The sequence below is a fragment of the Misgurnus anguillicaudatus genome, chromosome 8 (assembly GCF_027580225.2).
Source record: "Misgurnus anguillicaudatus chromosome 8, ASM2758022v2, whole genome shotgun sequence".
Taxonomy (NCBI): Eukaryota; Metazoa; Chordata; class Actinopteri; order Cypriniformes; family Cobitidae; genus Misgurnus; species Misgurnus anguillicaudatus.
In genome coordinates this window covers 28,871,367-28,896,446 of record NC_073344.2, presented here as the reverse complement: position 1 = coordinate 28,896,446, position 25,080 = coordinate 28,871,367, and the positions used below count along the sequence as shown (strand labels likewise).

General features: G+C 38.6%; 1 long non-coding RNA gene across 1 annotated transcript in view; it reads right to left on the bottom strand.

The window, feature by feature from the left end:
- Positions 1–22,768, bottom strand: part of LOC141365580 (uncharacterized) — a 169,749-nt gene extending 146,981 nt beyond the window's left edge. The window contains exon 1 of the long non-coding RNA XR_012370651.1: positions 22,603–22,768. This is a non-coding gene — a long non-coding RNA (uncharacterized lncRNA). The remainder of the gene's footprint in view (positions 1–22,602) is intronic.
- Between the last annotated feature and the right edge of the window lie 2,312 nt (positions 22,769–25,080).

The window sequence follows — 25,080 nt, the reverse complement described above, 5'->3', positions numbered from 1 at the left end:
AGCACTGGGGATCTTCGCTCACACGGAGCCTTCGCTGGAACACAGGTAGGTGATTGCTATAAGCACAGAACAATTTCACTTCACAGGTTACGTTACTCACAACACTGGGGATCTTCGCTCACACGGAGCCTTCGTTGGGACACAGATAAGTATTTGCTATAAACACAGATTGACTTCACTTCACAGGTTACGTTAATCACAGCACTGGGGATCTTCGTTTATACAGAGCTTTGTGTGGACCCAGGTAACAATTGCTATAAGCACAGATTAACTTCAGCTCACCAGTCACGTTACCCTCAGCACTGTATGTCTTCGTTCCCTTGCAGACAGTGGATTTTCGCTACAGCGTTGGTGCACCGTATTCCTTCGCCCATCCACTCAAGCTGTCCGGGCGTCGTAGGGACTGGTGGGTCCAGTGGCACGGAGCCGAACGCTTCCCAAACTCCCCCTCCTACTTCCACGGCCGGGGTCCCGAGTTGGGGCGAACTTTCGTCGGGGCTCCGCTCACCACGAGCTTCTGTTGGAAAGGTCAGTACACACACAGCTATAACCCTCAATACGCACGGTACACTGTTGGTAATACTCACTGGGTTTCACCACTGTCTGCTCTATGGCAGAACGAAACTCTCGTTGACACACCCAGGGCACGGGCTTAATTTCCTCGCTCTCCTTAGGACCCAGGCCACAACAGATGTCGGCGTCTCGCGGTTCGTCTGAGGCTAGGCAATTTGGACGCTACAAGCACAGCATACACACAGCAAGTAAAGCTTAAACACCATCAATCAGTGAGACTCACCCACAGCACTCTTATACAACTTCACGTGATTTTTAAGATCGCCCTCGCCACCTGGCTACGACTACCTCGAGAGGATAGTTGGGCGATAGCTGGACCGCCAATGAAAGGGAGATGTGTGTTGTTCACAGGCCCGGCGTGTTGTTTATCGCTCCTCTGGCTCACCTGCGCTTCCTTTTTCCCACAGGGCCACTGCTCGATTTGTGAACGGTGCTTCCTACCATTTGTTTCGTCCGTGCTTCCGGTCAACCCACGGCTCGCCCACGCTTTCCTCTCCAGTGGGGCCAGGGACCTCAAACACAAGTAAAACACACACCAAGCAACTCTTCTTCCAATTATTATACAGATAAGTACTACAGCTGTTACTCACTCTTCGTTGTCAATGACTTCTAATATCTGCACTGTTGAATGCTCTGTGTCCTCTCTCTCTCGAGTGAAGTCTCCCAATATTCCTTCGCTAGCTGACTGTGCCTTTCTCTCTTCCCCAGGGGAACGATCAAGCCAGCGTAGTCCATCTGCAAAGCAGCAACACAGCGTATACAAAGTACACCACAAGCACATCGTTTGATGTCTTCAAAAGTCTTTTTATGCTCTGACTCTTCTCCTTGTCAGCCTATTAGCAACCGCTGTGTAAATTATCCCCACCTGAGCGTAATCAGGCTTAATTTCGGCTTCGGGGAAACCCCGGAAATTCCGGTGTTCAGGGTAAAGCGTCCGGGCGGAACCATCATCGGGCGGAACCCGTCTTCCACACTTTTGGTTCCGCCCTCACAAACCGTCACCTGTGACAGAAATGTTTAAATGCAAATTAAAGGTCTTCAGGTGTCCACTTAGATATGAAAACCCAAGGTCAGACCTGAGACCTGTGCGGGAGGCAAATAGCATGTGTTTTTGCAGCAAACACGACGCCCATTTCACGTGATTCGCATCGCCCCTCGCGAGGATACGTCTGATCGTGTCTTTGCATTGACTTTGTATGTAATCTACTTGCGCAAGTCGTTAAACTGCCGTTTATGCCCCATACAACTTTTACGTGTGCCTTATAGACACAGGCGGGTATAATAATAGTGGCATCGGGTCTCGTGTAATTTGAAATTAATGTGTTTTTGCCAAACAGACCAGAAAAGACCCGAACTATCCTGTGTGTGTGCATCAAGTCCTTTTCCAAACCCCTCTCTGTTTGCTAAGAACGCTTGTGACGTGTGGCTGGTGGTAGGTTCATTTTCATTGTGGCAATTAATTTTAATTCGGTAGGTTCATTTTCATTGAGTCAATTAATTTTGAAAGGACATTTTAGCGGTTACCTTGGTGTTGTCGTCAGATAACAAAGGAAAATAAATGGAAAAAATTGGATGCGAGGTCAACAGCATTACTTTCTGTCTGACCATGCATGCGGGATGCAGACTGCACACACATCGGTGCCATTTAACATTCAGGTTCAAAAATATTGCCACTGGTTCGGGTCGGATACTATTAGGGCATAGTCTATGTAGGCGATTTGGGACACAGCTATGGTTGGAGCCACTGGTGTAGTGGACAGTGCCCCGACACGTCATGGAGATGCGCTTTCACCGAATCAGCTCGGTGTCCTTTGTGGCCCCTCTCTCCACCCTGTACTTTCCTGTCCTACAATTACCGTCTATCAATTAAAGATGAAAATGCCTAAAAATTTACTTAAAAATCATGAAATGTGGGAAACTGAATTTATTGAACTGGCTAATGATAAAGATTTGGTTGTTGTTCTCTTAATACCCGTATTACTTTGACTGCTTCCAAAACCATAAGAGTGCATGCTACAGGAATTATTATTGTATATTAAAGACTGTGTTTCTAGGTAACAAATCGTCATATTGTGTTTACTCTAAAGTGATGCTAAAAGTTAATTGGCTTGAAAGGTCACCTCTGATGATGATGATTGGTTATTTATATTCATTCTCAAGGGTCAGTTGACTGAGAAAAAGATCCTGTCAACCTCCACTGACTCTTATGCAGGTATTAAATCTAAATTCTTTAACATTATATGCTTCTGAGTTATGTGATATAGTCATATACTGTAACATGATATATTACGTTATGATATGATATGACGTACAGTAAGCATAGGCAATTCACTACGGTTTGGATTGAAATGGAGCTGCTGCCTTGTCTTAACCTGTTAAAAAAGTTACTCAAATTGACAGCTAGTGTAAACTTCAACAATCTACAGTATTTTGGTTTAAATTAGGGTATTATTAAAATAGCCTGGGAAAACCCAGACAACTTCCGGAAAATTTAGATTTGCTCTGCAAGTAGTCTGGCAAAGAGGCCATTCAAGCCCATTTCTAATGCAGAGAAATCGCGGCACCAATTAGAAACGTTGGGGCGGGCTTTACACGATGACGACAGTGCAGCGACGGTAAATCAGATTTTGTACATACATTACAAAGATGGATGCCGCCATGGAACATCACTCATTCGAATCAGCCAGGCGTCTGTTTTAAGCAATTTAAACTTTTCCTTTTCGTTAAAACCCGAGCAAAGAAACAACACTCAAAGCCTTCATATCTAAAAAAGATGTTATCCCTGTCTTATGCACCATTCAGACAGCCAGCGACCAGCAGTAGCAGAGCGACGCGATCTCATTAATTTCAATGGAAACCTGGCGAGCGAAAGTGACCATTGGCGACCATATGGGCGTGTCCAGCGATGCGAGAAAGAAAAGTTTAACTTTATGCAAATGTCGAGCGAATTTCGGGAGCGACTACCAATGAAAATGAAGCAGTGGAGTTCATGTCATCCTTCTCTCGTCAGTTACTGGAGTGGACGGTACTCATTTGTTTATGACAAGCAGATTTATAAACGCCTCTTTGAAAGAGATGGGCTACACACAGCGATAACATCGCTGGCTGTCTGAATGGGCCGTTAACGACTGGATCCGGCAAAAGTCTGATATAGCTCTGCATATGTCACCTCCTTCATTGCTGTGATTGGTTTTAGATCTATCCAATTGGACACAGAGGCATTTGAGAGACGTCCGTTGGTGACGCCCCTTTGGAAATTATTTGTCTACGAAGCTTTGCTTTGTTACTACTGAGAATGGTCTGATTTTAACCAGGCCAGTATTAAAAGTGTTTGACTATCCAACTGTAATGTATAGCCGGAACTGCTGTAAGAATTAGTGATGCGCTATGGGGGTTGGGGCGGGTAAAGAAATTGTAACTATTGCGGGGCGGGTTGGGGCAGGTCATGTATTTTGCGTCTAATTCCCTTTAGCATATATATATATATTTAGGTTAAATTACGTAAACCTACGTAGCAACGTAACTTGCAAATGCCTAGTATGTCTATTTTAATGGTCGGGTTGGGGCGGGCCAAATATTTCATAAAAGCGGGACCAGCGGGTTGGAAAAACACAGACCCATGCATCACTAGTAAGAAACATCAAATCTATAATCCATATAAATACTACAAAACACATCAGCTCTATAGCAGGGAAATGTCTTTAAAAGAAGATGAAATGGGCGCGAACATGTACGTTGTAGTTGCAATTTTATTTTGTGCAAATCTTTAATGGAAACACTCGCTTAAACCCTTGACCCTTCATTCAGACAGACAGGTGAATGAATCAAATGCTTACATTTAACCAGCTGCTATATTAAGTCCAGTAGTAATGGTAATCTCATTAGAGCCTTAAATCTTGAATAAACACAAACAGAACAAACAGACTTGTCGTTCCCTTACAAGCCGACATAATTAAGTGAGATTACCATAAGTGGAGACAGAAAGTCTCATGAAAATTTAATTTTCCATCTCTGTACACAAATTATGTTTGTCTGAACTACTACAAATCTTACGGAGACATATATTGCAGCTTTTGCTAATAGTTGTTGAATAGGTTAATATTAAATTACAAAACAGGGTCAGCGTTTGTATGACATCATATATAGCATTAAAGAGAAATCTATGTAATGTTATTTTACCACAACACAGTGGGCATAGACAGGCAAAGTTTGCATAAAATATTGTTAGCAAGCGATCCGAGTATAATGTTGAACGGTAAATCTTGAACTTTCATAGCATTTGCATGACCTTTTACTTTAAAGAGATGAACAAGTTTGTGCAGAACTTAAGATGTTATCCAGCGTGATTCGAGAACGTTGAGGAACATTTGTGTGCTTCAATGGAGCCTTAAATCTGACCTTTTGTACAAAGGAGTTATAGATCTACATCTGATTAAAGATCTGCTGTAAAAATAGTGCGAGAAAACTACCACATTGGACATGAAAAACATTCAGTTTTAGTATTTTTATATTTAGAATTTTAATAATCAACCCTAATTACAACATTTACACAAATTAAACACACACCTGACAACATCTCCGTGTTTACCTATCATTCAGCTAAAATTACACCTCGCTTTCAGGAGAAAATTACAGCAGATGAATGCGGCTGTGGAGTTTCTTTCAAGGTAGAAAAAAAAACAAAAAACATTAAGTAGTCTGTGCATTACTGCATAAACCACATGCTGTGCGGATATACATATAGACATAACTCATAAAACGTCTCTGAATCAGACACATGCACCACTTATCGGAGCCAGATCTTGAAATTTTTCACTTTTGTTAATTGCTCTCTTTTAGAAAAGAGAAACTTAAGTATATTTATCAGATTTAATTTCCAGTCAAGATGCAATAAATTATGTTCATTTCACGAAATGAGACCAGAAGGAATTACAGGATTGCTGCAATTTTGTGTTTCTAACGACGCCGGTGTACTAGAAGGTCGACAGGAAGGTGAACACTCTCATATATCCTAAAGTGCAATGCACAACCAGTAAACACCAACCCATAATAAAAGCAAACCCAGCCCATCTCTGACCTCTCCCCCAAGACCTCCAGATACTGAACCCTCTATTTTCAATCTAATGAAAGCAGCCGGTACAGCCCGTGGAGAAAAGCCACCAATCCAGTCGAAGCGCTGTGGATGCAATTCAATTCCACCCGGTAGGTTATTAGGCTCCGAGCAGCACCAGATGTGAATGCCGTACAGAAACACATCTGCATTTTTGTGGAAACAGCAGGTGGAAAAACAAGCAAAACAGATTGAAAGAGAGATGTTGCAAAATTAGTAAGCGTCCCTGGTGATGTCCACTACGGCTATGAGAACATCTGAACACCCACAGACTTCATTTAATTGGAAAACCAGGGGTCAACATCAGTCAGTCAGATCAAGATCAAAGTTTGCATCATGTTTCTGTAGCTGATGTTTAGAAATAAGACAGAAATGAAAGCTCGGAGAAACTGCTCAATCTAGACCGAATTCTCAGAGTTTCCATCGAATAAGCAGAATCAGGTCCTTGAACAAGTCTGGAACCGGTTCTCGAACCAGGAATGATTATGTTTAAAGTTTTCTTTGCGTATTGTTTGTTTGTTTATTTATTCTTAAAACCATTTCACCATCTATAGCTATATTCATGGGGAGAACTGGTTAATCCATATACACAAGTTAATCCATACACACATTGGGAGAGGTTCAATTTGGCATCTCCAGTTCAACTAACCTAAGTACCCAGAGTAAATCTGCCTTTTGTAAAGAACATGCACAGTAGGCATGGGCTGGTATAAGATTTTGGCAGTATGATATCCTTAAAGGATTACTCCACTTTCTTTAAAAAAATCCCAATAATTCACTCACCCCGATGTGATCCAAAATGTTTAAGTCTTTCTTTGATCAGTGGAGCAGAAATTCAGTTTTTTAAGGGAACCATTCCAAATATTTTCTCAATTTAATAGACTTTATTGGACCCCAAAAGTTCACAGTTTCAATGCAGCTTCAAAGGGCTCCAAACGATCCCAACCATAAGGGTCTTATCTAGCGAAACCATCGTCATTTTCGGCAAGAAAAATAAAAAATATGTACGTTTAAACCACAACTTCTTGTCTTGCACTAGCTGTGCAGCCATACAACAACATCTTAACGCTCCTCTATCTCCTCACTTGTAAGCACTGGAGTGGTAGTTTCGCATACATCATGCGTGACCTTTCGATGTGATTACACAATAAGTAAGGTCACGTGGGCACGTCACATGCCGAAAACGGCTATTGTTTTGCTAGATAAGACCCTTATGCCTCGGTTGGGATCGTTTAGAGCCCTTTGCATCTGCGTGGAAACTGAAATTTTAAACTGCATTGAAACTGAACTGTTGAGGTCCAATAAACACTAATAAACTGAGAAAAAAATTCTTCTTGACAGACATAAACATCTTGGATGACATGGATGTAAGTAAATTATCAGGGTTTTTTTGTGAAAGTGGAATATTCATTTAAGCAAAAATACCACGTTCCATGGTGTTGCACTATTGCCATTGCAACACAAAATTATTTTTTCTAAAATTATTTTAATTATTTTCCATTATTGTCTGGGTACAACAGCTTTTCAACTGTAAACAATACAATGATATTTTTAAGCACCATACAACATATATTTCAGGTAAAAATAAAGCCTAAAAATTTTATTCAATTACATAACTTAATAAATAATTCATTTTGTATAAACACAGCTCATACCTTGAAAACGGTATCACAGAAAAATGTAGTGGTTTTGAAACCTTGACTTTTTAAAACTTCGTTATACCTTGAAACCAGTAACAGGTGCATGGAAATTTTTAGGCAAAGCTTCAAGAGTCAGCAGTAAAATGAAATAAATTAAATAATAGTACTAACAATAGAGAGATCTGTAAGTGTATACAATAAATAAAACACTAAAAATACAATACGATATACACCCTTTACGACACTATTACTGTAATATGGTAAATAGACTGCATTTATATAGCGCTTTCACAGACCAATGGCCATCCAAAGCACTTTACAATTTGCCTCACATTCACTCACACATTCATACACCGACGGCGGTGCCAGACATGCAAGATGCCATCCAGCTCATTGGGAGCAGCTGGGGTTAGGTGTCTTGCTCAAGGACACCTCGACACTTGGCCAGGTGGAGCCGGGGATTGAACCTTCCGGTTTGTAGACAACCTACATGAACCACTGCGCCCCCCACAATATTAGATTATACACCCTGTCCTTAAACGATAAATCGTTTGAGAGGAGGAAGACTATTATACAGAACATCAAAGGACATGTGCAATGGCAAACATAACTAAATCTCCTTCATCTCTTCCTCCTCCAAAACAGATGTCAATACTTCAAGAATCTTAACTGAATTGATTATTATACAATTTTAAATGAATTTGATTTAAACAGCCTTGTAGCATTGCATAAAAAGCCATGAACTTCTCTGTTGACAACTGGATGAGTCACAGATCCTCAAGCACCATTAACTGCAGGCAAAAGATGTAGGAGCGTACATACACTATTCAAACCAAACCATGCCCGAGCGCATTTGACCCCCAAAGCCTGGTTTGTTTGAATAGTGTGATCGCTCTGTACCATGCCTGTTGTGGTTTGGTAATCACAACCTGGCCCGGTTGCAGAGGTGGGTGCAGTTCACTTCGGCTCGGGCGTGGACAAATTGCGCCAAAAGGGTTCATGTCATGTTGAACATGTAAAGTGACGCAGTCTATGTTCATCTGTTCTCTAAACAATTCAAACACAAATTTTAACTTATATGCTCATCTTCATGATCAAGTTGATGATTAAAAATGAAAACGTAAACAAAATAATCATCATTAAATATAAAATGACGAATAATAATTGATTATGGCGAATTTTTACGACCCTCTCCGGCAAAATGACAAAAATGAGCAAACGTTAAACGCAACCTCTGAACCCCACATACAACAAAAATGTGTTATACAACTATACAAAGGATGTTGAGGAATAAAATGAGAAGCGATATAAAGATATCCAGGGGAAACTGATGTGGTATTTTGAAATAATGGTCACTTTAGCCTCTAGTTTTAAAGGGATAGTTCAACCAAAAATGAAAATTCTGTAATCATTTTCTCACCCTTTTCTGATGAACACAAAAAAATATTTTGATAAACGATGGGACAGGTAGGCAGTGTTGACGGTACCCATTGAATTCCATCGTATTTGTTTTTCATCAGAATTTTTTTTTTATATGAGTATGTAACAACATTAGGGAGTAAATGATGACACTTTTATATTTTGGTGAACTATCCCTCTAATGCTTTTGAAAAGTTATCTTCTTTCTAACTATGCAGTTCCTTACAAGCCTCATACTTTAGTGTCAAAGCGTAAGCACAGATGTTTCATCATGTACCTGTTCTTCATCATGTTACTTTGATTGACCGGTAAAGTTGATCGAACCACATCAAAGCCGTTCTTTGAAAACTATAGTGCTGATGTAAAACTGACTCAGCTAAGATGAATCCTCACCCGTCCGATCTATCAAAGACCCTCGGTTTTCTTTAAATGTTGCAGGAGCCCATTATCTACAGAACAGAGTCACGTCTCTAGACAGCTACAGCAGATGGTGAAATGGTGTTTAATTTTGCATAATAAAAGTGAATAAGTAAATGTGCCGCTCTGTCATATTTGCTCAGATGTTCACATAGAAAAGCTCACCCCAAATAAACACTTGATGTAATTTTATGGACATCAATGACCCGACTCCTCAAGTTTACTCAACAACAAAAAAATCTGACTCATCCTTATGTTCTTTGAATCTCATATGTCTTTCTGTGGGAAAACAAAAGGTTTATAGTACTGTATAGTATAGTACTTTTACTGTATCGTACTGATTTTCTTGAGAATGACAATCACAACAAACATTTCATAAAATTGGTCCATACTATTCATGCACTGTATAAATTTCCTGATGCCTACTGTAAAAAACAAATTGACATTTTGTGTTATTTAGTTGTAAACTGTACAGTGAAATCTTGATTCTCGTGTATCTTGTGACTAATGGCACATGTATATCAGTTTTGATTACTTTTTTTCTTTCAATTGGTCAAAAAGTTAATTAGCTAAGAAGTAACATTCTCCTTTCTATGTCAGAATAAGTCAGTTATTGATTATCTATTTACTTCTACAGTAAAATTACAAATAATCAGCCAAATAAAAGTGGGATAACTTCAGAAAAATTACACATTTTAAAACCAATGTTGCCAGGTTTTGGGGCTAATGAGACACTTTATCAAGATAATAAATTTGGAAGTTGTGGTTCAGGGACAGGGTTAGTGACATTTTTGGTTTATTTGCAAAAATAGGATTAAAATGTTTTGTGGGTTAATTTTCTGAAACAAGATCTGGCAACAACTCAAAACTCTTTCCCCGCCAGCGTTTACAAAAAAATTGCCAGCCAGAACCAGCATTTTCTATGATTTTTACAAAAGTTTAATGCCTTCCAGAAAATGTTCTACTTTAAATATATAAACATACAATACAGTGGCAAGAAGTATGCGAAGTTAAGGGTATTGACGAACAAAATGTTTCTAAAAATAATTGCACAAAAAATTCTGATCTTTCATGTCTTTAATGAGAACAACCAAAAAAACCTTATAGTGCTTTTGGAAAAAGTATGTGAACCCTTTAGTTAATGACCTCAAAAAAGCCAATCACGTTTTATAACAAATTTATTTTTTAAAATTCCAAAAGGTTCACATACTTTTTCTTGCCACTGTATGAAACATCCAAAAAAAACGATCATCCTATTTTCATTTGTTCTCTTTTTATCACCTCTCAAATAAGGGTAGTTTTTTTTTTCAAAAATACAAACTTTTGAGCAAAAAGCTGAGATAATTGCATTTCTGTAAAGGACTTTTGCTAGAGATCAGATTCAGAACGATGATCAAAACATATACACAATTTTTTACAGTTTTTTGGATCAGTGGATGCTTCAGTGTTTTATAAGTTGGGTAAGAGCGCCACCAAGTGGATAATAGTGGAAATATGGATTGCCATAAAAACTCGTCATTGAAAGGAAAGCATTTTCTCTTAAAGGATAATTCCGGTATTTGACACTTTGAGTCTCATTTCTGGTTTGTTTTGGATGGGCTGCAGTGATGGACACAGAGGTTTTGACAGTGGGTCGAGTCTTGACTTTTCGGCTCGTTTGGAGGCGTCTCTTGACTGCTTCAGAATGGAGGTCGGTGGCCATGCACAGGCATGTCATTGAAACAACACTTGACGGTCATTTTCGGGGCTGTGCTGCTCACCGAGTGGTTCGTGGTGTTCGTTGATGATTAAAAACAAATATATTGGCGCAATGTATGATTTCAATCTGTGTTATTTGCTATAGTGGAACTATTTTTTCAGATACCTCACAACCGCGTATATACTTCCGCTCTATATTTGAGTCTGAAGCATGAATGAACGTAGTCCAACAAACTGTAATAAAACAGTAGCATACTTTCAAAATCAAGTTTATTTATAACACTTACACCATAAACATCAAATTCCACACATCCAATATGTTTTTTTCATCAGCAGAACAATAAAGAAGATATTTTGCAGAAACCCCAGTGCTCCGTCATGAAAGTCAACAGATCCGCACACTTTAAGAGCTAAAGCATATATATCCAATACAACAGTAATCCCCCATGACTCCGTGTGACATATTGACGTCTTGTGAAGCAAATCAATCAGTTTTTGCAAGAAACTGAACGTTATTTACAACACTATTAGCGTGAATGCCAAAGCAAGAAGCGTGCTTTCCGTTTGAGGTGATCTCTTCCACTAGTGCTGCTGTTGGCTATGGATGTTGGTCTCTCTGCGCCACCTATAGAGCGGGAGCGTGAAGCGCACTTCCTGCTTGGCAAAAGCTCTGCATTAACGCTGTAAAATATTTATATATATATATATTTGAATCTCAAAACTGAAAATCGAATGTCAACCCACGGAACGAATATTCGAATATTCTGGTCCAGCCCTACAAATATGGGAAAAAAATTTTCTGAGAGAAACCGAGCGAAAAAACTACAACCACATGTAAAAACAAACAGACGCTTTTCTGTTTCCCGGCGGCGGAGTGATATATCAGCGAGCAAACAGTCTTCCAAGAGAAGTCAATGGAATTTTACAAAATGCCAAATAAAACACGACAGAAACTGTATTTCGCTACACAACTTGTTTTTAATCATCATCAACGAACACCACGAACCACTCGGTGAGTAGCACAGTTTTGAAAATGAACGTTAAGTGTTGTTTTAATGACATGTTTGTGCATGGCCATTGACTTCCATTCTAAAGCAGTCAAGAGACGCTTCTAAACGAGTCAAAAACTCAAGACATGACCCATTGTCAACATTCCTGTGTCCATCACTGTAGTTCATCCAAAACAAACTAGAAATGAGACTCAAAGTGTTAAATACCGGAATTATCCTTTAATTGAAGAGATAACTCATCAATGGTGGGGAAAGAGTTAAAAAAGTGGCTATCATGACAAAAGATGCTGGAAAACATTACAAATTACATTAATTCTGTCAACCCCAATGTCATATAATTTTATTGATATTTTGTCTATATCTGAAAGTTTATCTGTTTATCCGATCCGACACACATCTGAGACAAAAATCTCAGACAGAGCATGAGAAAAGGGCTGTAAAGTCTGCCTCAAATGCCAGTTTTATTACCCAAACACTCTTGAGGATCCGTGTTAAAGCCCAATCTGTTTGCATTGGCTTACGTCACCACAGTTTGGACTGCGAAGGCTTAGAGACCTTCTTCCACAGCTTCTTCGACCGGTATGCAGCCTAATATACATCCATAAACGCACACAAAGCCTTTTGTAGAGAAATCCCTGACACATTCTATAATGGAGCCCAATCCCTTTCATTTCTTTCCCTGGCTGTCGATGAGACCTCGAGATACGGCACAGCAGTCCTTAATAAAAAGAGAAATCCTGGCTGCTGACAGCTCGCAGACAGATCTCCCCCCTCCGAACCTCCGACGAGCCCCTGATGGCATGTGAAGGAGTCTCTCGCTCCTTCTGACAACCTCCCAATTAATGTCCTCCCAGTCACATCCTCTGCCATTTCCAGTGCATGCTGTGTATGACAGGACCTTCAGAAACACAATGCATGTGCCGCAAGAAGTCGGCTTCAAAGGAAAATGAAAATGACATTTTAATACGCTCACAGCTTATTAGAAAAGATTGTGAAGGTCGAACATTGCTTAGATGGCTCATACGAGCAATGCTGATTGATAGTTAACAACACATAAATTGTAGAAAAATTATTATTCAAGTACATTTGGGTAATTCTCACGAAACCATTGAAACACCACAACACTAATGATTTTAGCTTTAAAATGTGTAATATAGTAACATTAAAAAGCATCAGAATTAACACAATACTGTGTTCTACCTTGCACAATGTGTGATTTCAACATAAGAATTTATAATTGTAAATTTTATGTCATTTTCTGCTGAAATTCTCATTACCGCAATGTGTCCGGCTGTGTTTGAACATGTGTTATGTTGTAATTTAATCAAATTAACACAAAAATATTAAGAAAAAAAATAAATGGATGTTTTGCTACTTTAGATGACAGAAAAATATTTACTGAATATTCATGTATAATAATAATGAAGAAAAATTAGGAAAATGATGTGTCCATGCCTGATGTTCTCATCCTCCGCAACACTTTTTGAGAACAGTTTAAGCACACGTACAGAATTTTAATAAAGTTTGATTTTGAGTGACCAAGCACATGGACCAGTTACTTCAAGATGGCTACCAGGTAAGATCATTTTTTTACAGTTAATTTGAAATATTGTCTTGTCAGAATGCTTACACGACATTTTGATTATCATTACCGCAACAGATGCTTATTAAATGTTAATTTAATTAATAGAAGCATAATACTTTGATTTTAAATGCATGTGCAGAATCTCCAAATTATGTTCTTTCAGGTTTGTCATGTCATTTTGAAAATATGTCAGTGTTGATGTTTTCTGACTGTTGCGGTAATGAGATTTTTTTAGGACTAATTTTTTAAATTATGTTACAAAAAGTGTTAAATGATAAGTAAAAGTTTTTAAATTAATGTTCCCATTTACTCCAGACTTTGTTTTTCAATGTCTGGTGGGAAAAAAAGTAAATTTAAGCAATTTTTACATTTTCATGCTTGACATTTTTAAAACCAAGTTTTCGTGAGAATCACCCATTTACTTAATTATATTGGCTTTGGGTAGAAGCATGAATTTTTTTATGTAAGATTACGGCAACAACAATTTTTTACAGTGTGTGCAAAACAAGAGTTGATCTCAGGCTACATTTACATAACAATAATGAATCAAAAAACTTTCTTTGGGTTTTTGAAAATTGTTACAACATTGTCATCAAAGACATCAAGTTATTATATACACGAATCAATGATTAAACCACTGTATTACTCTCTATTATCTTAGGGGTGGTTCACACTTCGTGTCTTTTGCGCGCAAATAGGTTATTTTAAATGTAGACGTGCGGCACACTCAAATAGAGAGTGACATGTTTTTTTCCAGGCACGTTGGTGGTGCAGCCAGTTAAAAATACTTCAACTTTTCAGAACGCCACGTCGCAAAGCACATTTTAAAAATTGATGAAAAAGCCGTCGCATTTTCCGCACGGTTTTAGACGCAAAATGTGAACCTCCCCTTACTCTGCACAAACACAGTCCAGTCGGTTGCAAAGGTCAACGTGGTTGTCAAATAGTTGTGCAAGCCTGTAAAGTGAACACGTATAAGCAAGTTCCTGACACTGTCACTGTTTTGCGCAAAAGATTGCGTTTTCAGAACGCCAAAAACCTGTTGTTGTGTAAACAATCCAATTTTGGTCTAAACCACTTGCTAGGTGGTTTCCTACTGATCAAAGTCCCCATCATTTTCTGGCTTTGGCCCTAATTCAATTTAAGTCAAATTTATATTCCTTTGCCTGTTTTATCATTCACTGTGAGAAAATTTTAAGTCTACTCACGAGCTGTCTATCAAAAGACAGGAAAAATCTCCCAAAACCATCAGAGCTCCATTTATCCTTGTAAAGAGAGTAAATCGCGTCTGTGTTATCCTGTAATTAATCAGTTCAGCTGTAGCTTATTGCTCTGCAGTGAGAGATTATAATGTTTTTCTCCATCCGGTGGCTTTAGCCCTCTGGCAACAACTTAACATTTATCACATTCTGCGGCGTGTCGACAGCCTTTTACGACTCGCTCCTTTAAGTACTGCCGTTCTGATCTGTGATTAATAGAAATGATCAGTCAAGATGTTTTCTGCAGTCAATGCATCATGTTTACACTGGGACTAAGCTCAATACTGCACAAGGGGCGAGTGGATTACTCCCATCAAACAGTCTGAATAGACATCAATGACTATCTATCTCTTAAAATAGCATACTACTACTGTATGTGTTGCCAGTAGGCATGTATTCTGTATGTGTAAATATACACAGTAGGAGTGCTCCGATAAATGCCAGTATACACTAATAATATGTGGCCGATAACTATTCTGAATCGCACAGCCGATATTATTCACAGTTATTTTAGGTACTACAGCTTTTGATCAGTAAGTCCTTATTGATCTGAAATTACTGTTAGTTTGACTCGTTTATAACATGCATTTGAAAAAGCAACACTCGTCAAATCCAATCATTAGAAATATTCTTTATCATCATGAAAATATATCCATAAGGCATTTCCTAGAGCTGCGTGTCATAGCTACCTGTGTATGGTTCTTCATCTGCAGCGCATATTGAGTTTCTGCACGAGAGCGCCCTCTGGCTTTTGGATGTAGCAGCATTTCACCGCAACTGTGCTTTCACACCGCCACGGTCAGCAGCGACACGGCGCGTCATGTACGGTGTGAGCGTCGAGGAGAGTTGAAATTACTTCAACTTAATGGTAATGAGATATGGCGGCAACCAATCGTCCACTACACCTTTTCTATAGCGTTGTTGGTAGGGAAGCCAGAGCTTTTATTGACGCTCTCGCCGGTGGCGGTGTGAAAGCACCGCAATTCATTGAGAAGCATAGCAAGCATCATCGGCCGATCGATCGGAGCATCCCTAATACACAACGTGATCTTTTCAACGTGATCTCATAAGAATACGTGTGTATTTTTACGTAAAGAGTGATTGTACCAATTTACTTACGTTTAATACACACTGAAATGTATAATAATTGACATGTTGACAGGACTAACATGTTAATTATTAACATATTAACAGCTTTTCCGACAAACAAATTTGTACGTATTCCTGTTCATAATTATAAAAATCGCGGGCATTTAAAGTCATGATTTCAGTCGTATTTTCTAAATTATTTAAGACTTAAGATTTACCTGATGTTCATGACTTTCAGAGAATAACACAATACTAAACAAGACTATACTTTCAAACCTTAAAATAAATAAAATTTCTGTAATTATTTAACCGTTTGTTTACCACGACACAAAAAAGGCATTTTCTCCTATGCAGTCTTCTTATATGCCACAATAATTACACCAAAATAAATTCACAAAATAATATGTTAATTGTTTTCATTCGTTGTAATTTACATCTTTAAAATTCATAGGACTGCAAGGTAGAGATCAATATTCAGCCCTTTATCCAGCGATCTTCATTAGGGCTGCACAATAAATCACATGAAATTGTCTTTCGATCTCGTCAGTAAAGCCGGTTCCTCCACGATACATCCGCGATAATTAATGCGCAATTGCCCTGATTGTCCATGAACTACGGCTTTGTGTAGTAAATGCTGCTCCATCCGTAAGCAGCTGATGCCAATTTACTACTAATCAAGAAACCGGCTTTACTGACGAGATGCACATGACAATCAAACGTGATTTAGCGTGCAGCCCTAATCTTGATCCCAGTTTTCATCACCGTAAATTTTAAATCTCGCACTATGAATTTGAATTCAAATATTGCGCCAAAAGAAGCTTTACGACACATTGCTTTACGGCAAATATATCAAATGCTCATTGGCTCTTGCGTGCTATGTCACAGATTTGCGACATTGCCATCTTTCGGTCAATGTACTTTTGAAATTTGAAATGCACGCCGTAAAGCAAGATTAATGTTCTTGTGGAGTAATAACTTCTTTATGGTATGAAAGATTTGTAAATATTTTACATTTTGTAGCTGTAAAAACATAATAACGCTATGATTAAATGTTGCAAATACGTCTACATTGTATGCTTCAGCAGCATGTATTTAAATGTTCAAAAAAGTACGTATTAATACTAGGTATTAACAGTGAGACCAGGCTGGATCTTTTATATGTGCTGAAAATGACAGCACAGAGTGTACGTATTTTGCTGGTTAGCATATTGTACAATGCAATGTGCTCAACCTGACCTTTACCTTTCTGTGAGACTGGAAAGACTATTAACTGCATTCATTAACATCGTTTTCCTTATCTATCACTCAAATGAGCTGCCAAAAGTGGCTGAATTAAAAAATGCAAACCATCTATTTTTATGTGAGGTATTCCACCTGTGCCTAAGTCTAAAGTAATAAGGACATGTGACAACGTAGTCTAAAGCACAGTCTGACTAGAGGCTGTTGACCTATCCTGTCAATTTCCAGCGAGCACTTATCTGTCATTGGATGGTGAAAGAAGACAACGCATCAAACTTCAGCAATGTGACTCACATCAAGCTGCGCAGTGCTGCGCAGGAGAGACTGCAACTTGCATATCTCAAACTGAACTCCCCCAGCAGTCTTACAACAACTTGCATCATCCAAACCCTTGAGGCATTTGTAAATATTTCAAACAAATAATTTATGATCAACGCCATTATCGGCTTTTGAGATCTCAGCACAGTAACAATATGCAAAGCCTTTATCATCAAGTTTATATGGCGAAACCTTCAAAATGTTGCTATAACCACATGTCAAAACACATGCCATACTGTATCTGTACTGCTGATGCACAATGAAAGACTGTAAAAATCTATTTACCAGAGTAAAGCTTATGGGTGCAAACCTCTGAAATTATTCTTCCAAAGAACCGTCTAGCAGGAAAAGAGAGATCACCGCACTACAGGGACCTAATGTGATTATACTTAATGTAACACGGACATATCTGATGTATTTTCCAGAAATAAAAACCTTGGCAAGGAAGCATCTTGTTTCACACTTAAGGGGATAAAGCGCACAAGTAATGTGTATGGTAAATCAGCCCAAAATCGTTCCTGACAGCCTGAGATTTGTTGTGGCAAATGATACACAAATTACCCTTCACTTTACACCATCAGTGTCCAGGAGGACTGAGATTTTAGGATGCCACTGAAGGAAACTGCTGTGGTTTTATGCAGGTTCCAGACAACTTGGATTTAGGTTATTTTCCACATATATTTTCCTGGAAAATGGGATGAAGCTAGCCTGGGTGCCAGCCGATCTTAGCCCCGCCCACCACAGTTTGAAAAACGGGGAAGATCGGTCTGGGGATTCACCGTTTAGTAGCTACTATGCGAATACCAAAACCGGCCGACGAATCAAATTGTGAGGGCGGGCTTTATACGATGATGGACAGATGATCAACAGTAACGTACCACGTCACCAAAGAGCGCGTGTGTTGAATCTGTTTACAATGAAATGTCTGCCGCTGGAGAATTCAGATGTGTGGATTCTGACATTGAGTCTGTTCTAAAAGATATCGACAGAGCATTGATTTAAAAAGAGGAACAGAGAAACGCAATCAAGGCATTTGTTTATGTTTTCGCCGTTCTTTCTATGGAGGACAAAGTTAAAGAAGCAACTGAAATGGGTATCATGGCGATGCAACTCGGTGTGCACGACGAGATGGATATAATTAGCGGTCGTTGCCAGCTTCTTTTCGGAAGCCTGGAATCGTGACTGCTGAATAAGTGGAGGGACATGCTAGGCTCCGATATTTTTCAAGCCAACGTAATGGGTAGCTATCATCGTGGATGAAGTTCACCTAACGTACAAATGGTAAGAGATAGTCTTACTGTATGACTTAGTAAATACTTAATGTTGTGATTTAAATGAAATGTTGTAAACATAGTAGGTGTTGATGTACCTTCGCTAACTCAGACTTAGTATAATTACAATGATGTTAGTGTTATTGTAGCGAAATTACTAGCAGTTCGGTCAGGCTGCTAAAGACGCCATTTCAACATCACACACTCCGTTGCTCTGATTGGTCGTATGTCTATCCAATTGAGTGCAGAGGCATTTTTCGGTTGAGACACGCCTCATAATTTTAGCTCAATGGAGCGGTATCAGACTCAAATTCTGACTAGAATTGAGTATGACAACGTCAGGCTAGGATGAAGCTCTTTATGTTACTAAATACTTTCAATGTTACTAAATTAAAACTTTTTTTTATAGAATATTGTGGTATTTTCACAAATGACTTATCGGTGAGCTTTATTATTAAAAAAAAATAATTCCCTCATAATCTTTAACTCTTTCCTCGCCATTGACGAGTTAACTCGTCAATTAAGAGAAAAAGCTTCCCTGCCAATGCCGAGTTTTCCAGGCAATCTGTATTTCCACTATAATCCATCAGGTGGCCTTCTTAAATCCAAAGTCCTTCATCTAAGAAAATTTTGTATTTTCTTGTAAAAACAGCTCCCTTTAAAGGCGGAGTCCATGATGTTTGAAAGCCACTGTTGATATTTGAAATCACCCAAACAAACACGCCCCTACCCCAATAGAATCTGGACCTTCTGTTGATAGACCCGCCCCACACATACGCAACCCGGCATTTGATTTGATTTGATTGGCTATAAGTGTGTTTTGGTAGTCGGCCCGTCTCCTTTTCCAAAGCGTTTTTCAAACATCGTGGACTCCGCCTTTAACATCTTATTGACCTCAAATTCTTTAAAATGGCTTAAATGTTCACATTTGCAAGGCTTAGATGCAAATGATAAACTTTCTACCTAGTTATTTTATCTGAATGATGCATTTTTAAGCGATTATTATTATTATTATAATTTATGCGTGATTTCTTCTGCTTTTCCACAAAAATATTTTCTGTCTCTTCTGACTGGGTGGGCCAGCTGTCAATCAGAGTGGGCCAGTGCCACCACCCTGGCCCTTATGTAGCCATGCCACTGGTGTGCAGCTAGTTTAACGGTATATTCACATGGGGCGAAAGTGTTAACGCTTGACGGAAGGCTTGTGTGAAGCGTGGCCAACAGCCAATCACAGTGGCCGCAACACATGCTCCGATCTTGCATAAACGTAATTGGCAGGCTCTGCCTAGGTTATTTGCATAAAGCAAATGTTCAACTTTTGCCGCGAGCAACGGCAGTGACACGGCACCGACGGATCCACAATTCAGTTCGACAACGAATGACGTCACCCATTAAAAGTGAATGGGAAGCGTTAACGCTTACGCCCCGTGTGAATGTACCGTAACTCTACTCTGTGGTTTTGCATGTCAGATAAAATATGTTATGGTGTAATGATTGATCAGGTCGCCTGTCAATCAAATTTCTGCAAAGGGTCAATTGAGATAAAGTGGTATCATTTGTATTTTACCCTTCCTTTAATGTAGTATTTCACTTTTGAGAAAACAACTTTAAATCATACTTTTTCTATATAGCATTGAAAATCCACCACAGAAGCCTCAACAAACTTTCAGTCCAACTTAAAAATAACTAAAGCATACAATCATATACAGTCAATGATTTCTGGGTTTTGTGGTTCTTACTGGTTGTTCTTCTTAAAGCAGACAGAGCTTGTAAACGGGTTGTTATATATCTGAATCCCCACAGTGGCAATGAAAGAGGATGGTTTTGCTTAATGACACACTTAATGATGCCAGCTACACTTTCTCAATCTCTGTGAGCCATGAGCCATTCAACAGCAAAGTTCCCTTGAGAAACATATGAGAAACAACATCACCTACACACACAGCCCAATGTGATGATGACTCTCCTGGAGGAAAACCCTAGAAAAACAACTTCAGCATGACACAGAAACAGTCTCGTATGTTATCTTAATGAGAAGCAACATAACTGGTTTCAATTCACACTGCGGTCTAAGCTCATTTATTTTACATGGAAACGAGCAAAATAATGTTGCGAGTCAAATCCTCATAAAATTGGAAAACAACAGAAACCATAGCAGAAATTCTAGTGGAAGGGGATCACAAAACTTTAAGATGTCAAAAAATCTTTGATGTCCACAGAGAACATGTGTGACGTTTTAGCCCCAAATACCATACAGATAATTTATTATAACATGTTAAAATTGCCAAGTGTGAGCAAAAATGTGTCCTTTTAACTCTTTCCCCGCCAACGTTTTAAAGGGGCCATGGCATGAAAATCTGACTTTTTCCATGTTTAAGTGCTATGATTGGGTCCCCAGTGCTTCTATCAATCCAGAAAATGTGAAAAAGATAAACCCAGTAACTTAGTTTTGGTAAACCATTCTCTACAAGCATGTGAAAAAATAGGTCATTGAAATTTGGCTCTCCTTATGATGTCATAAGGAGCTCTTATTATAATAACACCACCCCTTAATTTGCACTATCCAATCACAGCACTGCCATTTAGTGCAGAGAAAGCACAATTGAGTTTTAGTTGCAACAAACCACCATCATTGTGATCATTGTTTGAATTTCAACAGCTCATTTGCATTTTAAAGGGCACACCCAAAACGGCACATTTTTGCACACACCTACAAAGTGGCAATTTTAACATGTTGTAAAAAAAATTTATATGGTGTTTTGAGCTAAAACTTCACATATGTGCTCTGGGGACACCAAATATTTATTTGACATCTTAAAAAAAGTCTTGTGCCATGGCCCCTTTAAAAAAAAAGTTGTAATGATTTTCACAAAAGTTAATAATGCCTTCCAGAAAGTGTTCTTCTTTAAATATATCAACATACAATATATCAAAATGAAAGAAAAAAAAACGTTTTATCCTACCTTCATTTGTTCTCTTTTTATTACCTCTCAAATTTTGGTAGATTCTTCAAAAATACCAAATTTTGAGCAAAAAGCTGAAATAATTGCAATTTTGTAGAGATCAGATTCAAAGCAATGATCAAAACATACACAGAGTTCTTACTTTTTGCCCTAAGGCATTGTTTCCGGGTCTTATATGTTGGGTAAGAGTGACACCTGGTGAATAATAGCGGAAATACAGATTGCCGGAAAACCTCGTCATTGGCAGAGAAGCGCTTTTTTTAATTGACGAGTTGACTCATCAATGGCGGGGAAAGAGTTAAATGCAAATGAGCTGATGAAATGCAAACACTGATTGTCATGATGATGGTTTGTTAAAATTGTAACTCGAGTTGAGTTATTTTCTCACTCACTTTGTACTAAATGGCAGGGCCGCGGTTGGATAGTGCAGATTAAGGGGCGGTATTATTATAATAAGATCCCCTTCTGACATCACAAGGGGAGACACATTTCAATTAACTATTTTTTTCACATGCTTGCAGAGAATGGTTTACCAAAACTAAGATACTGGGTTGATCTTTTTCACATTTTCTAGGTTGATAAAAGCACTGGACCCAATAACTGCACTTAAACATGGAAAAAGTCAGACTTTCATGATATGTCCCCTTTAATGGTTTTTGCTGTTTTTTCTGTTTTCTTATTGTACTCCTATTGAATGCTGAAGCATTTCAATGCCCAAATTGTCAGTAACATCTTGTGCAAATGACAAACTTAAACTTTATGGCAACTGTATTGGTTTTAATGGGCACTAATGGTCTCTGTGGGTCTCTCTGGTAATGTGTTGGTTTCTATTAGTGAGATGTTATTACATCCTAAAACACACTACAAAATATAATTTTGTGATGATTTTAATGGCTTTTGTTTCATTTCAGCAGGGTTGATATTGCTGTAAGTTACATCTATTCAATCCTGTCACATCACTGAAAGTCTGCATCATCGAGTCTGAGGTGAAACTGAGTTTATGACACTCACCTGATCCTGAGGGAGTTTACGCGTCATTTCACCGCTTTAGGTGCTGTTTACACAAGCTTTCAAATATAAGTGCTTTGCTGTGTTTTGACCGACGCGCGTTCCCTGAGCGCATGCCCGCGAAGTCCTCCTGAACAACAGTACAAACACCTGTTAGTTTTTGTATACACTTCCGGTGAGAAAGCACGCCTCATTAATATTCATAATATGACGCGACTGGACTGTACGATGGCTGCGGAACAGCGTCATCGTGATTAAGTTAATATTAATGAGGTAATTATTGAATATGAATTATATAAAATAATAATTAATATAATTATTTAATATACAAAAATATTTTTTGTAATTTTTTTAAATATGTTTAATATGATTGGAATGAAAACTAGATTTCTAAAAAAAAAAAAACTAGATTTCTTAAAAACACCTATATGTGATTATAAAAATATATATGATATGATTTAATATTAATAAATGTTAACAACAACATCAACAATAATAGTACTATAATTTATAATAATAATAATAATAATAATAATGTATATGTATTAAATACATAATAAGTAATTAATAAAATACACTCTAAAAAATGGTTGTGGTTTTGACCCATACTGGTTAAATAGTATTGGACACACCACCTGCTGGGTTAAAATCCCTGCTGAAAAAACAATAAAACCATTACAGAAAATTCTAATGGTTTTATTGGGAATTGTATTGGTTCTAATGGAATATGGCCCAAAACACACTACAGTGTAGTGGTTTTAATGGTAAAAGCTAATGGTTCTTATTGGTATTTTAATGGAAACCATTAGAATTTTTTCAGCAGGGATTTGCCCAACTGTTGGGTTATTATAACCCATGTTGCATAACAACATTTTAACCCAGCATGGGCTAAAAACAACCCAGACATTTGTGTGTATAAATACAAACATAGTTAAATACAATTAACATAGATATAGAATAAAGGGAGATATCTTTGGTTATAATTAAATCTGTTGCCCTCACTGCCGACAGCACAGCCTGTGAAATCAGATGAGATTTATATCACCAATAGGAACCAGACAGTTTGATCGTGGCATCTAAAGAAAGCTGATCTCTATGTGGGTGAGACAGGTCTGATCTAACACACTTCTCCCCTGAGATTCGCTCAGCCGCGAGAACATTGTCTGAAACCCAAGAGCAAAAGGTTCTTCAATCTGTCTGTTCGATTCGGATCTCTGTTCCTGTCTCCCGTCGCTTCAGATCCTCCCACCTTCCTCATCTTCTGTTGCTGCTGCTGACAGATCTGTGACCTCTATATAGCCTACCAAACAAATGGTGACTGTTATCCATACACCTGGCCGGCTCAAACGATGAGCATAATTAAATTTGCTTTTCTAATTGAGCCGACATTATAAATGAGAGACTTTAATTATTCTTCATGTGTCAGGCCATGAATCTCTTTAACTAAAAATCCACTAAAAGCGTAATTATCAGGTGGTGTCAGAACGAAATGCTGCTCTTAGCTCCTGCATACATTAGAATAAGTGTGACTGCCTGTTGCCTGACAGATAATGTAGTTGACGCTAGGAGACAGAACACTTTAAAAGAAGTCTCACAGGATTGAATGCTCACTTTTATGGATTCCTCGAACACATTCCAGCAGATTTCTCTTTTATCAAACACCTTATCGGAACATCTGTTCCCGAGAAAAGTGTAATTTCAAAAGACTGCAATGACAGAAGTAAATCTATGACTTTAACTCTCACTCGGAAAACAGTTTCATGTCTAGAATTGAATTTAAGAATGTTTGAAAGTCATGTTGGTCTGACCTACTGAGAAGACCAGCTAAGACCAGCCTAAGCTGGTTGGTTTTAGCTGGTCTCCTAGCTTGGTTTTTGATGGTGTAGAATTTAGAGGAGTTTTAGCTACTTTTTTAGCTGGTCAGGCTGGGAGACCAGCTAAAAGCTGCTGATCCATTAGCTTTTCCAGGCTAGGAGGACTAGCTTTAACCAGTTACATCCATCTTAAACCAGCTAAGACCAGCCAACCAATTTAGCCAAGCTTCCAGCATGGTCAAGCTGGTTTAAGCTGGTGGGTCAGCTGGTCTCCAAGCCTGGTTTAAGCTGGTAAAGCTGGTGTAGCAGGCTGGTTTTAGAGGGGTTTTGGACACTTTTTAGCTGGTCAAGCTGGTCACAGCATCTAAAACAAGCTGACCCACTAGCTTGACCAGGTTGGGAGGACCAGATTAAACAAGCTACCTCCATCTTAAACCAGTTAAGACCAGCCAACCAGCTAAGCTGGGCAAGCTTCCAGCCTGGATAAGCTGGTGTCCAAAGCCCCTCTACAGCAGCCAGCTGGTGTCCAAACCAGCCTGCCACACCAGCTAAGACCAAGCAGTCAGCTGGGGCTGGTTTTAGCTGGTCTTTTCAGTAGTGTGGGATCTTTTATCGAACACCTTATTCGAACGTCTGTTCACGAGAAAAGTGTAATTTCAAAAGACTC